General features: G+C 40.4%; 1 non-coding gene across 1 annotated transcript; it reads right to left on the reverse strand.

Annotated features, from left to right (window-relative positions):
• Window positions 1-20,058: 20,058 nt before the first annotated feature.
• Window positions 20,059-20,153, reverse strand: LOC122709743. The gene has a single exon (XR_006345709.1). It is a non-coding gene; the product is annotated as a small nucleolar RNA SNORD116 (small nucleolar RNA).
• Window positions 20,154-20,383: the final 230 nt, after the last annotated feature.

A 20,383-nucleotide genomic window follows, 5' to 3' on the forward strand; every position in this document is an offset into this window, starting at 1 on the left:
TAATAGTACTAAAAAATGCCATTGGATTTTTATAATCATGATAGCCTAGAACTGAAAGAAATGTTAAAGCATATCTAATTTAAGTAATTCATTTTGTTTGAAGAGGGAATACAGTTCCAAAGAGAATAAGTTACTTGCCCAAAGTTGTACAGGCAGAGTTTGGACAGCAATCCAGGCTTTCTGCCTTCTCCTTAGAAGGGAACAAAGTGAAATGAATTCAATTATATTAACCAGAAATGATCGTTAACCAAGATTTTCCATGTACTGTTTAAGAGTTTTATGCTAAATGTTATAAGACCTTTACAAGACAGACACCGTGAGGCTGCTGTAGCCTCAGGAAGGAAGCAATTGAGAGGTGGCTGGTGACTTCACTTTAGAATCACATGAGGAGCTTTAAAAATAATTCTTATTATCCTTGTCTGGCTACACTCTAGAAGCTCTAGATAACCTAAATCTAGAATTTGGAGGTGGGATGGGGCCCTGGCACCTATACTTTATAAAGTACTCTAGATGATTTTACTGCAGTCAGGGTGGAAAACCACTGCCCTACAGATCTGGAGTTGAGGAGAAGAAAAAGGGGGGAGATGGTAAGAGAGGCCTCAGGCCAGAGGGTGCCCAAGTCATCAGCAGAGAGGAGGTTGTAGTGTTTTTTTCTTATACACACACACACACACACACACACACACACACACACACTTTTAATTGTCCAGAAGAGAAACAACTTAATGGGAATAAGACAATGGTAAAAAGAGACAAATAAAAGGATCACTGCCCAGCTTTTGGCCTACCTGGGTCTTGATGGCATGGACCTGTAGGAAATCCCATCAGCACGGCCCTGTGTCTTTCTTCTGAAACACTCCACACTCTGTGCACAGGCTCAGAAAGAGCAGGCCAAGTGGCTACTTAGACGTTTAGGTAGACAGGATGGGCACAGGGGCTTCTGTGGTCACAGAATTAAGGGGTGACAGCGGGTCATTGATAGATTCCATGAAGCTTGTCCTTGTGTCTCAAATACAATGAACTAGTGATAATTCCAGTGACTAGATCCCACTGCAAATGGGTACATGTTATCCTACTGCCCCAAAATACCACTGGGAGTGAATTCCTTGCCCAGAATAGTGGTGGCCCACTATGCTCGTATCTGTGTTCCTTAGATTCCTTTCAAAACTTTCTTGCCATCTTTTGGAGATTATTTTTTCATTTCAGATAAATTTTAGACCTATAGCCATCACTCCAATTATTTCTGGATAATGAGTTTCTTGTACCTTGTGGGACTATCAAATCCAGCCAGTTCATAGCTGATTATGAATCTGTGACTCAGTGGCCGACATTTTAAGACAGCATTTAGCCAGTTCCAATAAGGAGGCAGCAGCCAGCATCTTCTAGCAATTACTGAAATTGATGTATTAAGAAACAAAATAGCAATGCTCAGATTTCTTTAATAGATTCTTGACTAACCACAGGAGGATGGAGCCTGATTTGTAGGGGAACTGGCTTCTTGTCCTTCACCTCTCATCAGAGTGAGTCTCAGAATAAAGTGCTATCTGAGATTACATTGCGGCTTTCTTTTCTTATCCTTCCTTCCTTCCTTTTTATTTAACTGTCCTCTGCCCCAGCCAGAACTCAAGAGGAGCATGTACAGTGTGTCTTCCAAATGAACTGCCTGATCGTTTATGACTCAGCTGTCCGGAGAGCCACAGCTGGCTTGGTGTTGATTTTAAAAGACTTTCTCTCTCTCTCTGTCTCTCTCTCTCTCCAGTTATGCACCGTGAATCAATAGTCAGTTCCTTCCACTTGGCTGTGAGTCCTGAGGAACACAGAGGGAAACTCCTAGTTCTCTGGCTACAGGCTTGGGCTTGGGAAGTAGCTTATAAGGTCAGTGTCCCAAACCGAAGCAGACAGCAGTACAAATAAACAGCCACGGGGAGACAGACACGGAGTCAGGAAAATCCCCTACATGACTAGACTATCAGTTTCAGCAGTGCTGCGGCTGGGAATGTAAGGTTCAAGCCCATGACACTGAGGCCAAAGAGTCTGCCTTGGAATAAGTGGTGTTCTTAAGTCCATTTCTCCTTAGTCAGTGACCATATTTTGCTAAAGAAAAAAAGAATCATGTGTGGGATGGGTGGGAGTCAGTTCCAGATAATTATAAAAATGATGCATTTCCAGGATTTGAATGAATTGAGGAGGGAGGAACATCTATATGAGTAAAGAACCTGAATTGTAGAAGTTTTCAAAAGATAAGTGCCAGTGGGAAGGGGTCCTACTAGGTGGTGGTCTCGAAAAAGAATGAATGTTTGAGATGTGAGATGTCCATGTAAATCCTGGTTACAACTGCAGTTTGCTGTGATAAATGTTATCAAAGGTAGTCTTGTCATGAAGCTAATGGAGCTTTTATTTCAGAATTCCTCTCTTAGAGGGAAAGCAAGGAGGCACTAACAATGTGTTTACATGCTCATATGTTGTAAAATTTGCAAAAGTAAGCTGTTTTGGTATCCTTTTTCTTAAACAGGGATTCCCAACTTGTATAAGCTTCAGACTCCTTAACCTGAATTTACCCTTGTTGGGAAAGATGCTTGGGACAGGGGTGGTGGTGAAGGTGATGGCTTTTAGAGTTCACTCTTGTTTCTGCTGATTCAGGTTGAGAGGAGGAAGTACTCTGCTGGGGGCGGGGGTTGAGCTTTTCATTTTCACTGGGGACACGGGGCTCCCCTTTTTTCTTCCAAGCCGAGCTCCCTTTGCCCCTCAGAACAATTCAGTGTGTCCCTGAGGACGTGTCTTGTAACCATGATCCTTGTCTTAAAGGTAACTGAGAAAATGCATGTTCCTGGCACAAAGAAAGCAATCAATACATGCTAGTAGTGATGGACTAGCTCAGAAAGGTACCTCCTTTCTTAGGAACTTTCTTATCTCTGGTAGGCATATAGCTCAAGTCAGACCTTTCAGAGTCCTTTCCTGGGTTATTTCAGTGGAAGCAGAATGAAGTTGACCTCTTTTCTCTCTTCCCAAGGCTGTAAAAGACATGAACCCATGGCTGGTGGCAGATGGGACACCTGCCTGGAGTTTGGTCTGATGACAAATAGAGAGAGAAAGCCAAGAGTCCTCCAGACCCTGTTTTCAGCAGTCCCATCCCATCTTCCTGTGGGTTTATGAGCCAATACATTTCCCCTTTCTTCTCTAGAGGTTACTGTCTCTTGCAACCCAAGTCACCTTGACTAACACATCTTTTATCTGAAATCACACTACCATGGAAAAAATTCATTCAGCTCCCTGTTTCCCTTTTATTAGACCAAGGCTTCCTCTTGGTATACTCTCCGTGGAATCATCCCCTAAAATGAAAGTTTAATCATTTTTATCAACACATCTGACGTGAATGAATTACTACACATCTTTGACATTTTCAATTAAACTACCATATACTGAACACCTATTAGGTCTACGGCAACTGGTTCCCATCTGGACTAGGTGAACTACCTGGAACTAGCTGTGCTCATCTGTTTGTGTGTGTGTGTGTGTGTGTGTGTGTGTGTGTGTGTGTGTGTGTGTGCATGCGCGCGTGCTCACTCAGTCATGTCAGTCAAACTCCTTGCGACCCCATGAACTATAGCCTGCCAGGCTCCTTTTATTCATGGAATTCTTCAGGCAAGAATACTGGAGCGGGTTGCCATTTCCTACTCCAGGGGATCTTCTCGACCCAGGAATTGAACCCGAGTCTCTTGTGTTTCCTGCACTGGCAGGTGAATTCCTTACCACTGTGCTAAAATGCAGAACAAACAAGACATAACTCCCCAGTGCTCTCCTGCTGCAAAGGAGAAATCACTGATGGCTACCCAAGGAACCATCAAAGGATGTTTGTTACTTCTGGAATATCTTGAGTACCATGTTCACACAGGATTTAAGACTGTCTGAAAACTTGAAGGATATTTTGACCGATCACAATAGTTAAAACACAGAACTAGATGTGTTCAGTGTGACTGATTTTGGTCTCACTGAAATTATTCAGCAGGAGGCAACTGTTCCTATTAAGGACATCTTTGGGGGTGGTTATCCCCTGTATTGTAGGACTGTAGATGGCCTGTTTTTACTAAATATACCTAAGTGTATTGTTGTTGTTGTTTATATGCTAAGTCATGTCAGACTCTTGCAACTCCAAACAGACTGCAGCCCATCAGGCTTCTCTGTCCGTGGGACTTCCCAGGCAAGAATACTGGAGTAGTTTACCATTTCCTTCTCCAGGGGATCTCCCCAACTCAGGGATCAAACCCACATCTCCTGCTTCGGCAGGTGGATTCTTTATTGCTGAGCCACCAGCGAAGCCCACCTAAATTTGAACTGATTTAGTCAATATTCAAAGTAGTGTTGCCAAGAATGGAACTTTGCAAGTAAACAGTTAAGAATGCCTTATTACTAGTTTATGGATTGCATTTGTGGCTGACATATTAAATGAGACTATTGAAGAGCTTGAAAAAAGTCCTTTTCATAAGTAGGTTGTATATATTTAATTTGAAACCCATTTTCACAGAAAATGGGAAAGGATACATTTCAGCCCAGTTCACTATCCAGGTTTTCACAAATTATATACTGCTGCTGCTGCTGCTGCTGCTAACGGCAGCCCACCAGGCTCCCGCCGTCCCTGGGATTCTCTAGGCAAGAACACTGGAGTGGGTTGCCATTTCCTTCTCCAATGATTGAAAGTGAAAAGTGAAAGTGAAGTCGCTCAGTCATGTCCGACCCTTAGTGACCCCATGGACTGCAGCCTAGAACCTTAGTGACCCCATGGACTGCAGCCTAGAACCTTAGTGACCCCATGGACTGCAGCCTACCAGGCTCCTCCGTCCATGGGGTTTACCAGGCAAGAGTACTGGAGTGGGTTGCCATTGCCTTCTCCGAAATTATATACTAGAAAGATCCAAATTATAGAATGAATGATATATAGTCAATTACCCTGAATAGAGTGTTGGGTGGGAATTCAGAAATTCTAAGTTCTCGTCTTAGCTCTTGTCCCTAAATAACTGCGATTACTCTGAGCCTCAGTTTCTTTGTCTATAAAATGATAGGGTTTGACTACCTAACAACTGTCATTTATTGAGCTATTACTATCTGCTAGATATTATACTAGGAGCTTCATGTACATTATTATATCATCATTTATTTCTCCCACTAATCCTTTTAATAGGTAATACTTTTTAATCTCTTATCTATATATATAAGGAAACTAAGGTTCAAAGAGATAAAGAAAGTTTCCCAAGACCACTCAGGCAGTAGGTGGTAGAGTAAAGATTCAAAGTGGATTAGACAAGGTCCAGAGTCTATGCACATAACTACCATTTAATACTGTTATTTTTGAAAGATCTCGAAGATTCTTCTATCTTTAAAGTGCTTTTCTTCTATTTCTATGTAATAATCTATTTCAGGATTAACAAGGTTTTCTTAAAACAGTGGGACAAGATTGTGGCAGTTAATTTCCAGTTAATTCAATTGTAATCAAAATGTGATGGCAGACCTAGTTATTCAACTATAACTGGCTCAGAACTAATTTTCAGCAAAATCAAGACATGCTAATCACTGATGGCCATTGGATTCTATAAAAGTTACCAGCTCATCCTGACCACATTGTGATTTTTAAGCATGAACCCTGTTTAGAAGATTAATTTTGTCCCTAAAGGGGAAATTAAGCACTCTTGGCTCTTTCTCAGTTAGTAAAATCCTAAAACAAACACTAATTTTTTTCCTAGTCTCCAATCCCTTTGCTCCACCCCAGTCACCACAAACACTGTCTGACCATGTGGTCTGACTGGTTGGTGGTGGTGGTGGCAATTTTAATTCTACTCCACCTTCCTTAAAAGGGAGTTTGGGCTTCCAAGTGAGTCTATTAACAAGTTTATTTTTAGCTCACAGAGTCTAACTCTGTGTAAGGAACTGAGGGATGGAGATGTAAAGAAATGTATCACACAGCCCAAAGCCTTGCAGGTGCTTCAAACAGTGAAGGCACAAATGAGGCAGATAGAAATACAGAACAGTGTAAAATAAAGGGTAAATGATATTAGGAACTGTCATGGTAGAAATAAAGGGGGAAAATGATGCTCAAGGGCTTGGGTGGGAAAGAGGAAGACATTGAGGAAAGGCATAGGCAAGACTTGGATCTGTTGGAGAGAAGGGCTTTTCACATATGACAATTTTGACAAAGGTGACAGATGTTAATGAAACTTACTGTGGTAATCATTTTGCAGTATATACGTATGCCAAGGCATTACGCTATGTACCTTTAAGTCACACAGTGTTACATGTCAATTATATCTCATTAAAACTAGAAGGAAAAATAAATAAAGAAGAAAACCATAGTGAGGCACAAGGTGGGGAATGGACATGATAGGCTATAGCACTGTGAAGAGACTTTATGTGGTGAGCAGACTTCTAATCAAAATCTCTAGTTAAAAACTGGAAAATTCCATCAGAAAGGCTCCCTCCATTCCAAAAGTAAATCAGAGTCATTCACAATATTTCACAGAGTTTGAAAATGGAAGAGACATTAGAAAATGCAATTCTATGGCTATTATCAAAAAGACAACGATTACAAGTGTTGGTGAAGATGTGGAGAAAAGGGAACACTTGTGCACTGCTGGTGGGATATAAATTGGTACAGCCACTATGAAAAACAGTGTGGAGGTTCCTCCAAAAATTAAAAATAGAATGACCATACAATCTAGCAATTCTATTTCTAGATATTTTTCCAAAGAAAACAAAAACACTAATTCAAAAAGATCTATGCACCATTATGTTCACTGCAGCATTTTTTATAATAGCCAAGATTTAGAAGCAACCTAAGAATCCATCAGTCAGAGAAGGCAATGGCACCCCACTCCAGTACTCTTGCCTGGAAAATCCCATGGATGGAGGAGCCTGGTAGGCTGTGGTCCATGGGGTCGCTAAGAGTCTGACACGACTGAGCAACTTCACTTTCACTTTTCACTTTCACACATTGGAGAAGGAAATGGCAACCCACTCCAGTGTTCTTGCCTGGAGAATCCCAGGGATGGGGGAGCCTGGTGGGCTGCCGTCTATGGGATCACATGGAGTCGGACATGACTGAAGCGACTTGAAAGCAGCAGCAGCAAGAATCCATCAATAGATGAATGGATAAAGAAGATACACATACACTCATACAATGGAATATTACTCAGCCATAAAAAAGAATGAAAACTTACCACTTTTGACAACATGGGTGGACTTAGAGTTATGCCAAGTGAAGAAAGTCAGACATAGAAAGACAAATGCCACATAACTTCACTTATATATGGAATTGAAAAAACGAAACAGAAACAGACTCACAGATACAGAGCACAAACAGGTGGTTGGCAGAAGGGAGAGGACAGGAAAGTGGGCAAAAGAGACAAAAGGGATTAACAGGTACACACTTCCAGTTACACAACAAGTGAGTCATGGGGATGAAATGCACAGCATGGGGAATACAGTCAAGAACACTGCAATAAATTTGTATGGTAACAAAAGGCACTTAGACTCACCTGTGGTAAGTACAGGTCATTTGGTGATGTATAGAAATATTAAACCACCATGCTGTGCACCAAAAACAAACACTGTGAAAGTGAAAGTCGCTCAGTCCTGTCCCACTCTTTGCAACCCAGGCCACAATACTGGAGTGGGTAGCCTTTCCCTTCTCCAGGGAATCTTTCCAACCCAGGGATTGAACCCAGGTCTCCCGCATTGCGGGCAGATTCTTTACCAGCTGAGCCACAAGGGAAGCCCAAAAATACTGGAGTGGGTAACCTACCCCTTCTCCAGTGGATCTTCCAGACCCAGGAATTGAACTAGGGCCTCCTGCATTACAGGCAGATTATTTACTAACTAAGCTATCAGGGAAGCTGTAGTTCAATCATATGTCAAATAAATAAAAATAAACATATAAATAAAAAGCAAATGCAATTCTAAACTCTGCATTGAAACTGAGGTGTAAGAAAGTTAAGAGATTGCCCTCAGCCACAAATGAGTGACTAGCAGACCTATGATAATAAACCACATCTATTTCCCACTATGCTTTCCACCATAATCTCACTGCCTAGGTCAGATAATCAGGAGTGTCAAGGCATTCCATGACTAAATCCACATCACCTTTCTAGTCACAGGCATCTCTCTCACAAGTTCCCAGGTGATTGCTAATGCAGATACTTCTAAGTATGTTAGTCACTCACTGTGTCCAACTCTTGGCAACCCCATGGACTGTAGCCCGCCAGGCTCTTCAGCCTATGGAAATCTCCAGGTAAGAATACTGGAGTGGGTTGCCATGCCCTCCACCAGGGAATCTTCCCAACCCAGAGATCGAACCTGGGTATCCCACATTGCAGGCAGATTCTTTATCATCTGAGCCACCAGTAAAACCACAATTCTACTCTAATAAATTATCTTTAGTTCTTAAACACTTTAAGAAGAGGACACACAGTATCAATATAATAAAAAGCTGATCTGTAACCTGGAAGAAAAACTAGTTCCCCAAATGTTATACCTTAGATTTAAATACCATTGTTATTTGCATTTCTTCCCAGGTTTGCCTTCCTAACGTTTCAGTGACTCTAGTATTTTTATATTTCACCTGACCAAAGGATAAGGACCAGACTCAGAACCAGTTCTGATTATGGTATTAGGTACTCAAAGAATTGATATATGTGATCTGTTGCAGCATTTAATAGGTAGCTCTTGCTCTCTGGTATTCAGTCAAGTTCCTTTAAAAACAACAACAACAACAACACATATTTATTTTGTATTGGGGTATAGCTGATTAACAAAGTGTTGTGATAGTTTCAGGTGAATAGTACAGAGACTCAGCCACACATATACATGGATCCATTTTCCCCAAACTCCCTTCTCCCACCCAGGCCGCCACAGAACATTGAACAGAATTCCCTGTGCTATACAGTAGGTCCTTGTTGGTTATCCATTTTCAGTATAGCAGTGTATGTATACATGTCCATCCCAAACTATCACGTCCCCTTACCTGTTCCCTCAACAACCATAAGTTCTTTGTCCAAGTCTGTGAGTCTGTTTCGGTTTTGTAAGTGAGTTCATTTGTATCATTTCTTTTTAGATCCAAGTACCTTTTAATAGCTGTATTTTATTTGTTACATCATTGGAGTTTTAATTTTATGTCTTTCATCCACATTTAAGATTTTTCAAACCTAATGTTTTTCTGAAAATGATTTATTTTTTAATTGGGCACGGCTGGTAGTACCTAACACATTGTCTTGCCATTTTGTATACTGATTTGGCCTATTAGCTTTACTGAAAGCTAATAAACACTCTACTGGTATTTTATTTAATACATGCCTTATTGGTATTTTATTATACTTCTGGGGGCCATCTAGAGCAGAACTTTGTAACTAGCACACTGTGCCAATCCCTATTGCTACACATGAATCACAGAGGTGCTGGGACAGTGATCCCCTGTCACCCGAGCCCCTGGAAGCCTCCGTGTTCAGGAGGGAGGGGAGGGGAGGGCAGAGAGCGGACACCAAACACGGCCTTTGGTGTGCCATGAGCTAATGTGTCGTTAGATAAATGCCATCACTCTCGACATGCATCACGAAATGAGAAGTTTGGGAAGCACTGGTCTGGACAATCATCTCCACAGAGGGGAGGGACTGAGTCTGTGTGGTCGACACTCTTTCCTAGCACAGGAGGCTAATTCATCTTTTTGTAACACACTGTGACACACCCCTTCCCATGGTTATTGTGTGTGACCACTGGTGTTGATGAACTGTGGGACTCTGTATTGCCAGTTTTGATTGGTCTTATTTTGCTTAAAAGCACCTACTTTCCTTGGAATTACCCTCAATTTTCATTGTTTATTCTTTCCTGCTAATATAGAAAATAGAGGGGACTTAACTATAAAGTATAGATTTTTTTTCAGAGAAGAAAACAAAACATTCACTTATAACTATATTCCCTTAATTTACAAAATCAATAAGAAATGAAATATGACCTATTATATTAATCTTCCTTGCATTACAATTATGTTTTCATACACTTTATATTAACTTTCCCTTTTTTGAATCATTAAGAACAGTACTTTTTCCTAGACAGTTGCAACATTATTATTTATTTTATCTATTTTATGGTGTTCAGCTTGGCTAAGGGAAGCCTATTTAAGTGGTTCTTTTGTCCTTTGAAAATTGCCTCTGGTATTTTGTAAAAGTATGCACGCTGTCTGCTGTCTGGCAGCACAGGCTGTCCCAGACCCATCCTGACTTTTCCCTGACCCCGCAGACATGGAATCAGCTATCTCCCAGAGGGTCTAGGTGTCCTTTAGCAGAGAAAAGTAGGGGAGACCCAAATCTGAGCATTAACAAGGCCCAGTGAGAACTAGTGGTGGGAGACTGACTAGCATAACTGGAAAATACAAGTGCATTTTTAAAGAAGGCTATGAGTTTACACAGAGCTTTGTACTTTGGTGTAGTGTGTTTCCATATGCTTCTTTTCCTATGGTATGTGGTTTTATCAGCCACTAATACTTTCTATAAAACTGACAACAACATTCTATGATGCCATTATCACCCCACCACCACCGCCAAAACTTAATATCATATTGTAGGCTGTGTGGGCTTTTTTTTTTTTTCCCTTTAACAAGTCATTTAGTATTTTCATCATTAAAGTAAGATTCTCCTATTCTCCTAGTAGTTGAAAGGGTTAAACATAATGTTGTCAAAGGTCATGAAAATGAAAACTATTTGTGTTACCTACTCCTACCAAATTATACTCATTCACAATCTTCCCTGGGCTCCTAGAACACACCTATATTTTCTCAATTCTTTATCTTTGCTCACATTTTGCCCTCTTGCTAAAATGCCCTTTCTCCATTTCTCTGGACTCAGTTTAAATGGTGCCTCATCTGGGACCATTCCAAAGCTACTAGGCAGGATGAATTCTTTCTCTTCTGTGCTTCAGGAGCACCTCAATAGTTCTGTTTTTTGTTTTTTTTTTAAATCATTGGATTTTGTGATTTGTGAAATGTTCAGCTCCTCTAAAAAAATGAGTCTGTGGAGGTCAGAGATTATATTTTATATACCCAGAGCCTTGGGTAAAGTAAAGGGGTGTTTGGTGAACTGAATTGAATGTTGGTTGGGTTAAATCACTAAATCATTCACTGATTTTCTATTCTTGTGCAATTAAACAAACCCAAAGAGTTATTGATGAGCAGAATTAATAATTATCTAAAAACACTACTTATTCTGATAACATTAAAGTCTCCTAAATTGAAGAGGTGTGGGCCTCTTAAGCTGTGGAACAGAATCACCTAGGAGACTTGCTAAACATGCAAATATTCAGGCTGTACGCAAGACCTAGTGAAGGAATCTGATGATGGAGCCAGGCAATCTGCATTTCTGGCATATGCTCAGCTGGTTGTGATGCACATCAGTGTTTGAAAATCACTGTCTTGAAGAAATTCAGGCCCTCATCTCATCCAAGGCAAGAATCCTACTCAGGAACTCTTGATAACTCTCTTGGCCTCATCCACGCACTTCTAGTAGCAGTTTTTAAGGGTCTTAAAACATGGTGCTTCTGATGCTACGGTAGTTTCATCTCCCAGAAAGGGAATCAAGGTGAGTGTGATGAAGTAAGGAAGAACATCCTTTTCCATTTGTAATATTATCTCATACTGACTACTGAGATTTTAGAATAAGCCCCCAGGGGAGCAGCAGTTCTCTCCGTGTGACTGAGGTGTAAATGGATGGGGGATTTTGCACCAGAACAGGTAGATTTTTAAAAAAAATTATTGGAGGATACTTGATTTACAATATTGTGTTAGTTACTGCTGTATAGCAAAGTGAATCAGTTATATATATATATATATATATATATATATATATACTCACTCTCTTTTTTAGATTCTTTTCCCATATAAATCATAGAGAATTGAGTAGAGTTCCCTGTGCTAATAGTCCTTATTAGTTATTTATTTTATACAGAATAAGTATATTTGACTCCCAGCATTATTGCTATGTGAGCAACAGCAGGTTAATATGGCTCTCTGAGTTTTTGTTTTGTTTTCTGTAAAATGGAGATGTGATACTCTCTTTCACTCTAAAGAATGTGATGAGGACTCTGTGAGGGGCAATCCCATGACATCTGTGAAAACGTTTTATTAAAGCTCAAACTGGTCTTTGTTTATTGTTATGTTCAATTCATAGGTCGATTTAAAAGCATTTCTTTGACTTCTCCCAACCTCTCTTGGCTGGCAAGGGGGATCCTGAGGGTAACCTCACTATAGACACAAATGACTTCCATGATGCACATGGTGATCTAACCCAATACTCAGCTCAGTTCAGTCACTCAGTCGTGTCCAACTCTTTGCGACCCCATGGACTGCAGCACTCCAGGCCTCCCTGTCCATCACCAACTCCCGGAGTTTACTCAAACTCATGTCCATTGAGTCGGTGACACCATCCAACCATCTCATCCTCTGTTGTCCCCTTCTCCTCCTGCCTTCAATCTTTCTCAGCATCAGGGTCTTTTCAAAGAGTCCGTTGGTCACAGCAGGTGGCCAAAGTATTGGAGTTTCAGCTTCAGCATCACTCCTTCCAATGAATATTCAGGACTGATTTCCTTTAGGATGGACTGGTTGAATCTCCTTGCAGTCAAAGGGACTCTCAAGAGTCTTCTCCAACACCACAGTTCAAAAGCATCAATTCTTCGGTGCTCAGCATTCTTTATAGTCCAACTCTCACATCCATACAGGACTACTGGGAAAACCTTGGCTTTGAATAGACAGACCTTTGTTGGCAAAGTAATTTCTCTGCTTCTTAATATGCTGCCTAGGTTGGTCTTAGCTTTTCTTCCAAGGAGTAAGCGTCTTTTAATTTCATGGCTGCAGTCATCATCTGCAGTGATTTTGGAGCCCAAAAAATAGTCTGTCACTGTTTCCACTGTTTCCCCAGCTATTTGCCATGAAGTGATGGGACCAGATGCCATGATCTTAGTTTTCAGAATGTTGAGTCTTAAGTCAACTTTTTCACTCTCCTCTTTCACTTTCATCAAGAGGCTCTTTAGTTTTTCTTCACTTTCTCCCATAAGGGTGGCATCATCTGCATATCTGAGGTTGTTGATATTTCTCCTGGCAATCTTGATTCCAGCTTGTGCTTCATCCAGCCCAGCATTTCTCATGATGTACTCTGCATATAAGTTAAATAAGCAGGGTGACAATATACAACCTTGATGTACTCCTTTCCCAATTTGGAACCAGTCTGTTGTTTCATGTCCAGTTCTAACTGTTGCTTCCTGACCTGCATACAGGTTTCTGAAAAGGCAGGTCAGGGTGTTCAGGTATTCCCATCTCTTGAAGAATTTTCCACAGTTTGTGGTGATCCACACAGTCAAAGACTTTGGCATAGTCAATAAAGCAGAAGTAGATGTTTTTCTGGAACTCTCTTGCTTTTTCGATGATCCAGTGTATGTTGGCAATTTGATCTCTGGTTCCTCTGCCTTTTCTAAATCCAGCTTGAACATCTGGAAGTTCACAGTTCATGTACTGTTGAAGCCTGGCTTGGAGAATTTTGAGCATTACTTTACTAGCATGTGAGATGAGTGCAATTATGCAGTAGTTTGAGCATTCTTTGGCTTTGCCTTTCTTTGGGATTGGAATGAAAACTGACCTTTTCCAGTCCTGTGGCCACTAATGAGTTTTCCAAATTTGCTGGCATATTGAGTTCAGCACTTTCACAGCATCATCTTTCAGGATTTTCAAGAGCTCAACTGGAATTCCATCACCTCCACTAGCTTTGTTCGTTGGGATGCTTCCTAAGGCCCACTTGACTTTGCACTCTAGGATGTCTGGCTCTAGGTGACTGATCACACCATCATGATCATCTGGGTTGTGAAGATCTTTTTGTACAGTTCTTCTGTGTATTCTTGCCACCTCTTCTTAATATCTTCTGCTTCTATTAGGTCCAAACCGTTTCTGTCCTTTATTGTGCCCATCTTTGCATGAAATGTTCCCTTGGTATCTCTAATTTTCTTGAAGAGATCTCTAGTCTTTCCCATTCTATTGTTTTCCTCTATTCTTTGCACTGATCACTGAGGGTATTAGTGATGTCAATGTACGTTAGGAGTAACTACTTGGTCCGTCTGGTTTTCAGCCATATAATGGAAATTAAGTTACCCATTTACACAGATGAAAATGCTTTTCACAACCCTTGCCATGGATTGTGTTCCTACTGTTTGCTAACACTGCCCTGCTTTTAAGGGTGTTGAGCTCTGCTTTTTTTTCAAATATCTGGCCTAATGCTCAGTTAGATTTAAAAGTCAATTCGGGGCTGGACCATACAGCTCACAACAAGCACTTCAGAAATTTGAGTAAAGGAGATCATGTCATCTGTGGAATTAAAACCAGCCCTTTGTGATGGCTTAGCTCCTCTCTTTGCTGCAGAAAGCAATTTTTTTTCCCCACATACCTGTCAGTTACCTTAGCTACTGCCTTCTGTAAGCCCAGAGCCCCCAAATGCCTTGCACAGTTACTCAGTATTTCTTGAATTAAATATACACCTTTTATTCAGAGATAGATCTTGGTATAAGACATGCTGCATTGATGAATGTGATGGTTATGCACTTAATACTTTGTAGAATTCAAACTTCCATATACAGCTGAGGTAGAATCTCTTGTTTGGAAGGTTACTCGACAATCCAACATTTTCCAAAATATGTTCCATGTAGCACTAATCCTGTGAGATATTCTTTGAAGAGGGTGGAGCAGGACTCCATTGTTAACTAACTTTAAGACTCACTGCCCACCCCTTCTTGTGAGGTCTGATGCATGAGGGCATACTGAACGCTGAGAAGTTCTGTAGTGGTCCCATCTTTTGTTTTGTTGTTTGATAATATGCAACAGGATTTGGTAAATTTTGCTCTCTTATTACCTCAGCTTCCTATGCCCTTAGTGGTGTGACAGGGGCTGTATGTACACTAAGGGGAAACATCTCTTTTTATTCTTTTAACTGCCACTCACTGCCTGTGAAAATTTGTCTCTAGACTACTCCAACTCCTAACTCAGTAATCTTGTGATGATACTGCAGCCTCTGATTACCTTCAAGGTAAAAGTTAAGAGCATTTGTTTTCTTCAGTGTTATTTCTGAGTAATCAATAAGCTCTCATACTACAGACATCAAAAAGTAAAAAAAGGTGCTCAGTGAGAATTCTCCTTCCTACCCCATCCCCATCAGCTCAGTTGCCATTTTCCATCACCGGCACCACCAGAGGTAACTGCTGCTTCTAATTTCTTATTTACCCTTCCAGACAATTAACGTTTAAGCATATCAAATCCAAGTGAAATATACATATGAACATCCTTTTTAGAAATAGTAACTTATTTAACTTATTTTTCAAAAAGCAAAAATTGTTTATCATCATCCTAAAGGGCAAAAAGTCACGAAATTGGATTCTGCTTGACTTGAAGCCTTCATTTGCTCATGTGAAAAAGAGACAAGAAATTTTTATGCTTATGGAGAAATCTTGGGGTTGGTAAACCAGAGATTTCTACATGGCAGGAGGCCTCATTCAGTGTGTGCCAAGTTCACAAACAAATCAGAGTGTAAAGGGTTCTTCCAACTTTGCCATGCCAAGATCCCTCCTGGATGTTTCATTGCTGATCTGAAATACGCATCATGAAAATACAAACAAAAAGGTAAGATAGAAAAGGAGATTTGCCCACTGAAAAATTTAAGTATCATTTGAGGACTAAGTAGCCATAGATGATACACTGAAATATTCAGCAGTAACTGCAAGTTCTTTTTCAGTTTTGAAACACTGACACAGGGGGTTTGTCCAATTATCCAGGCAGTATAACAGAATGGCTAAGGGGATTTAAAGTTGATCAGGACTATTTTCACGTCCAGCTCTGCTACTTATTTTCTGTGTGATGGTGGGCAAGTTACCTAACTTCTCTGTGTCTTCATCTCATCATCTGTAAAATGGGCTAGTAAGAGTATCTACCTCTTAGGACTACTGTGAAGGTCGTGGGAGATGGTGCCTATAACGAACTTAACCAAGAGCTTGACTCAGCTGTATTAGTGTTTGCTGAAGAGAGGTGATTTGTAAGGGCCTTTATTAGTCAATGAACTACTCAGGCTGTGTCTTTCCCCATCCAAGTAGTGATCTATTCACTAAAAAGTTCAGACCAACAGCAAGTTGTTCCTGGGTAGATTGCTTAGTTTCTATCTGAAAACTCTGATTTGTTGTCGTTAGTGATGCTTATGCTTTCTTTCTGCTACTGCCTTAGAACGTTCTAATGTATCCAACAGATTTGGAGTTACTTGGGTGTATTAACCAGTGAAAGATAATTCAGTTCCAGTGAAAAACAAAGCCAGATTCTTACACTTTATTTTAGTCCCTGGAAATGAGTTAGTGAACCAGAGATATTTCACTAATTTGCAGGAATGACTGAAAGATTCATTCCAAATCCTATCCATTAATTCAACTGTACTGAATCCATGTTCTTTACATAAAGTAGAAATGATACTCGGAAAGGATCACAGTCTGAAACCCAGCTGTATAATAAGAACCATGTTGCTAATGTCAGCAACAAGGAAGCTGCAGCTTGTTGAAAGCCTTTGGGACTCTAGCATCCACTCATATTTGTAATATTTTTGCTTTTTTTTACCCTTGAAATGACACATCATCTTACAATTTCAAAGAGAGTTTCAAATCAGAGAGGGCTGAGCCTATTTTCGAGCTGATGGGAGAATCATGGCAGGAAAGGAGCTGTCACTCAACAAATGAGGAATAGAGTCACTTCAGAAACTACAAATCCACAAATTTCTTTAGAACTAAGATCTCCCGACAGTTCTCAGACACTGGAGGAAGTCTTAGTCTTGGAATTCACCACAATATAAGTGAAGGAGCATAATTAACGTATAGCAGGTGAAATAATGGCTAGCCACCCTTTACAAAACATCTAAATGTTTCCAGGAAATATGTAAGCTATGGATCACCAGCTTATTAAATGTAGGTGTACATGTCTCATTGGGGCCTTCAAGATAAATAGTATGAAAAATAGTACCTAATATCTCTCAGTGATTTTGCTCTACAATCAGCTAAAAAATTGACAGGAAAATTGTTATCTGTTATGGATGAGAATAATAAACTCACAAAGTAATTTTTATCCTGAATTCAGATACCGTCTGCCTCTCCCTCCCCCCACTTTCCACATGCTGTAACGGGATAAATGATGTTTTCAACCAGGGAGGGATGGGAGAAATTAAGAGGCTTTAGGAAAAGTGTATCCTGAATTTCCAAAAAGCTGTCTAGGTCAGTCCAGAGTCTAGTCAGAAAGTGTATTCATCCTGCCTGGATATTTCCATTGACAGCGGAAGCAAGGCAGGGACAGCTGAAGAGGATTACACTTGTGACCCTTTCCCAGGGAGATCCCAACGTTGGAGCTACTTGCAGCCTCACAGCTTGTTGCCATTTTGCTTTAATTTCTCTGGGTAAGCAGTCATGCTGAATGAATTTGTGATTCACTTAATAAACACTTGGGGGAATGATTTCTTGCTTCCTTGAGCCATGTTTTTTAATCTGGTCTACACCACCCTTCAAAATATGAAAGCAAAAAGAAAAAGAAAAAGAAAGCCTTAGAAAACCAAATGACTGGTTTTTCTCAACATGGGTGAAGAATGTTTCCATTCTGTTTGTGTTATTACGGAAAAGAGTGTGCAGGAGTGGGATGGGCACTAAATTAGGTGTCAGCCCTACCTACCAGTGGGGTGACTGAGAGAATTACTACATTTCAAGTGGCTCAGAAAACGTAATAATGTCTAGAACTATAAAGTCATATTATTCTTTTCTGTTTGGTGAGCCTATCAGACTTCAAAATGCTACTTGACTAGTATCCCCAGAACATCACTGTATAGTTAAGAAAATATTTGACAAGGCTATCTAAAGTGTTCACCTTAGATATGTTTTTTTTTTTCCCTCATTCGAAAATTGTCACACACAACCATGTGGTCTAACCACTGCATAGTCTCTTTTAAAAAACAAAACAAACATAAAATATCTATTCTATTTATAATGAACTGAAGGATTTGCTTGGCCCAGTCAGCTGACTTGTTATACTTAGATGGACCTCAGCCAACTTGATCTGGCTCCTTTTCAGGTGAAACATCCAGATGGCCCAAATAACCAGCTTCTCCTGCAATTGTTCAGTTGTTCTGCATGGAGAGGCTTAGCTTTAGGCAAATCATATAGCACGTTAGTTCTAACATTTTACTAATGTTCAACAGGAAAATAGATTTCTCTAACAGGAGCTCCAAAACAGCTCGTCCATTTCTTGCTGGAGACCTGACTTCTCTCACCAGAACATGTTTCAGTGTATAAAGAAGGGCCATGTGCAAAGTCTTCTCAATGCTCTGTGCAGCACAACTTTATAATAGAGATCATTCTGTTGACAGAGCATATTGTATACAAAATGGAGATAGGTTCAAGTTCAGGGCTGCCACCTTCACGATATCATTCTCTGTATGTTTATGTATTGGTACATATCACTAACCCTGGAGTAAACAGGTTGTTCAAGGATACTATAGCATTGCCAAATAGCCAAACAATGTTTCACTCTAAGTTATAGACCCTGAACTTTATTACAGAAATCCATTATACATTTCTCATACCTATTTCACTTAAAACAGTAGGAAAGAAAAATTAGAATGTTTCTCATGTCATGAGATTCTTATGTGAAAAATTTATCTCTGAATATGCAATAGGTGTTGTGGACATGTACAAGGAATGTACATTCCTTCCTGTACAAGGAATGCTGTTGGCCTGCTTCATATATATCTGTGTTAGTTCTGAAACTTCAGACACATGGTGCTGAGACCACACAACATGCGTGCTTTGTATGGCCACTGAAGTATTATTTAAACAACCACAGTGAGGTGGTTTCAGTTTGACAACTACAAAATGTATTACACATTATTATTAGATCACTTTTGTTTTTGAAAGAAGCTTAAACAATCACCTAGAATTCACCAATTCAGACTCTGCTTTAACTTTGCCTTTCATCTGCTGCTAAGAGCTCTTTCATTTTATTTCCTCCTGTGTAGGATCCTTTTTCTCCCATCATAGCCTTTTTATGATTTTCACTTTTCCCTGTCTGTCAACCTGGTTGTTCACTGAACATTCTTCCAAGTTTTTTGTACTAATTGTACAGTTCAGTTGTAGTGGGGAAAGGGAAGTACTAGTAGTAAATAATATATATTAAATTGTAATAATAATAATAGAACAATAGCAGCTATAGTGGAAATATTTATTTTTGCCTTCTTAGTAGTCATTCTTCCTTCTGAAAACAGCTTCTCCATTTCTTGCTGGAGACCTGACTCTTCTTACGCTCAGCCTGCATGGACAGAGGAGCTAGGCCTGGCCAGCTGGAGCAGTACACCCCGTGGCCCCAGTGACTAACCCACTGCTGGACATGTGATCCAACCAGGCCAAAGAAACACCATTCCAGGGATTGCAGGAGACTCTTGGAATCTCTTCTTCCTGCGGTTGCTGAGCCAGGAGGATGTCTCAGCATCCACCCTGCCATCTCATGGGGGACAGTCTGAGGATGAAATCAATCAGACGAATAGAGAGCTCAGTGACTCAGAGAAAACTCAGAGTGAGGACCTTGGATAAACTCTGAGATCCAGATTGGGCTTCTGTCACTTAAACTAGAAGAATCCTAATTGGTACAGGATATAGTCCTAATGAGCACTGCTTGTGTGTCAGGCACAGCTGTCCGCTCATCTAAGCCACACAATAGGTCTGGGTTTGTTCTTACTGCACAGATGAGAGAACAGAGACTTAAAGAGGTTAATAACTTGTCTGAGGTCATACAGATGTTTAGGAACACCAAAGCCTCTCAACTGATAATATTCCTAAGGCTGATTTTAGCAAGATAGCCCTGTGACATCAACTCAGAGAAATACCCAGATTGGAGGGCTGCTGTTCCCCAGGCATTGGAAGCTCTAAATGGAAAGCATCAATTTACACACATTGGGGCTTAGTCTTTTTTTTTTTTTTTTTTCTTCTGGACCTCAGTTTCGATGAGGAGACGGTAGTGAGTTCTCACTCATTTTGTTCAGATTTTCCAAGGAATGCATGTGGGGCTTAGTCTTTACTGAGCTGGTCTTGTCAGAACTGACCATAGATGAAATGAAAGCCAGACAAAATTCTACTCACTTGACCGTGGGGCTTGTTAGAATTCTCCACAGCGAACAGGAGTGAGGAAGTGAGGACAGTCAGTTCCAAGGCCTCTGTGAAGAGACAGTATGTACGTCAGGCTATGTGTGTTAGTTACTTAATGCCTAGAAGAACTAAGGTACTTCCAGAAAAGGGTCTTGGGATAGCCCCAAAT

This window comes from Cervus elaphus, chromosome 15 (assembly GCF_910594005.1).
Source record: "Cervus elaphus chromosome 15, mCerEla1.1, whole genome shotgun sequence".
Taxonomy (NCBI): domain Eukaryota; kingdom Metazoa; phylum Chordata; class Mammalia; order Artiodactyla; family Cervidae; genus Cervus; species Cervus elaphus.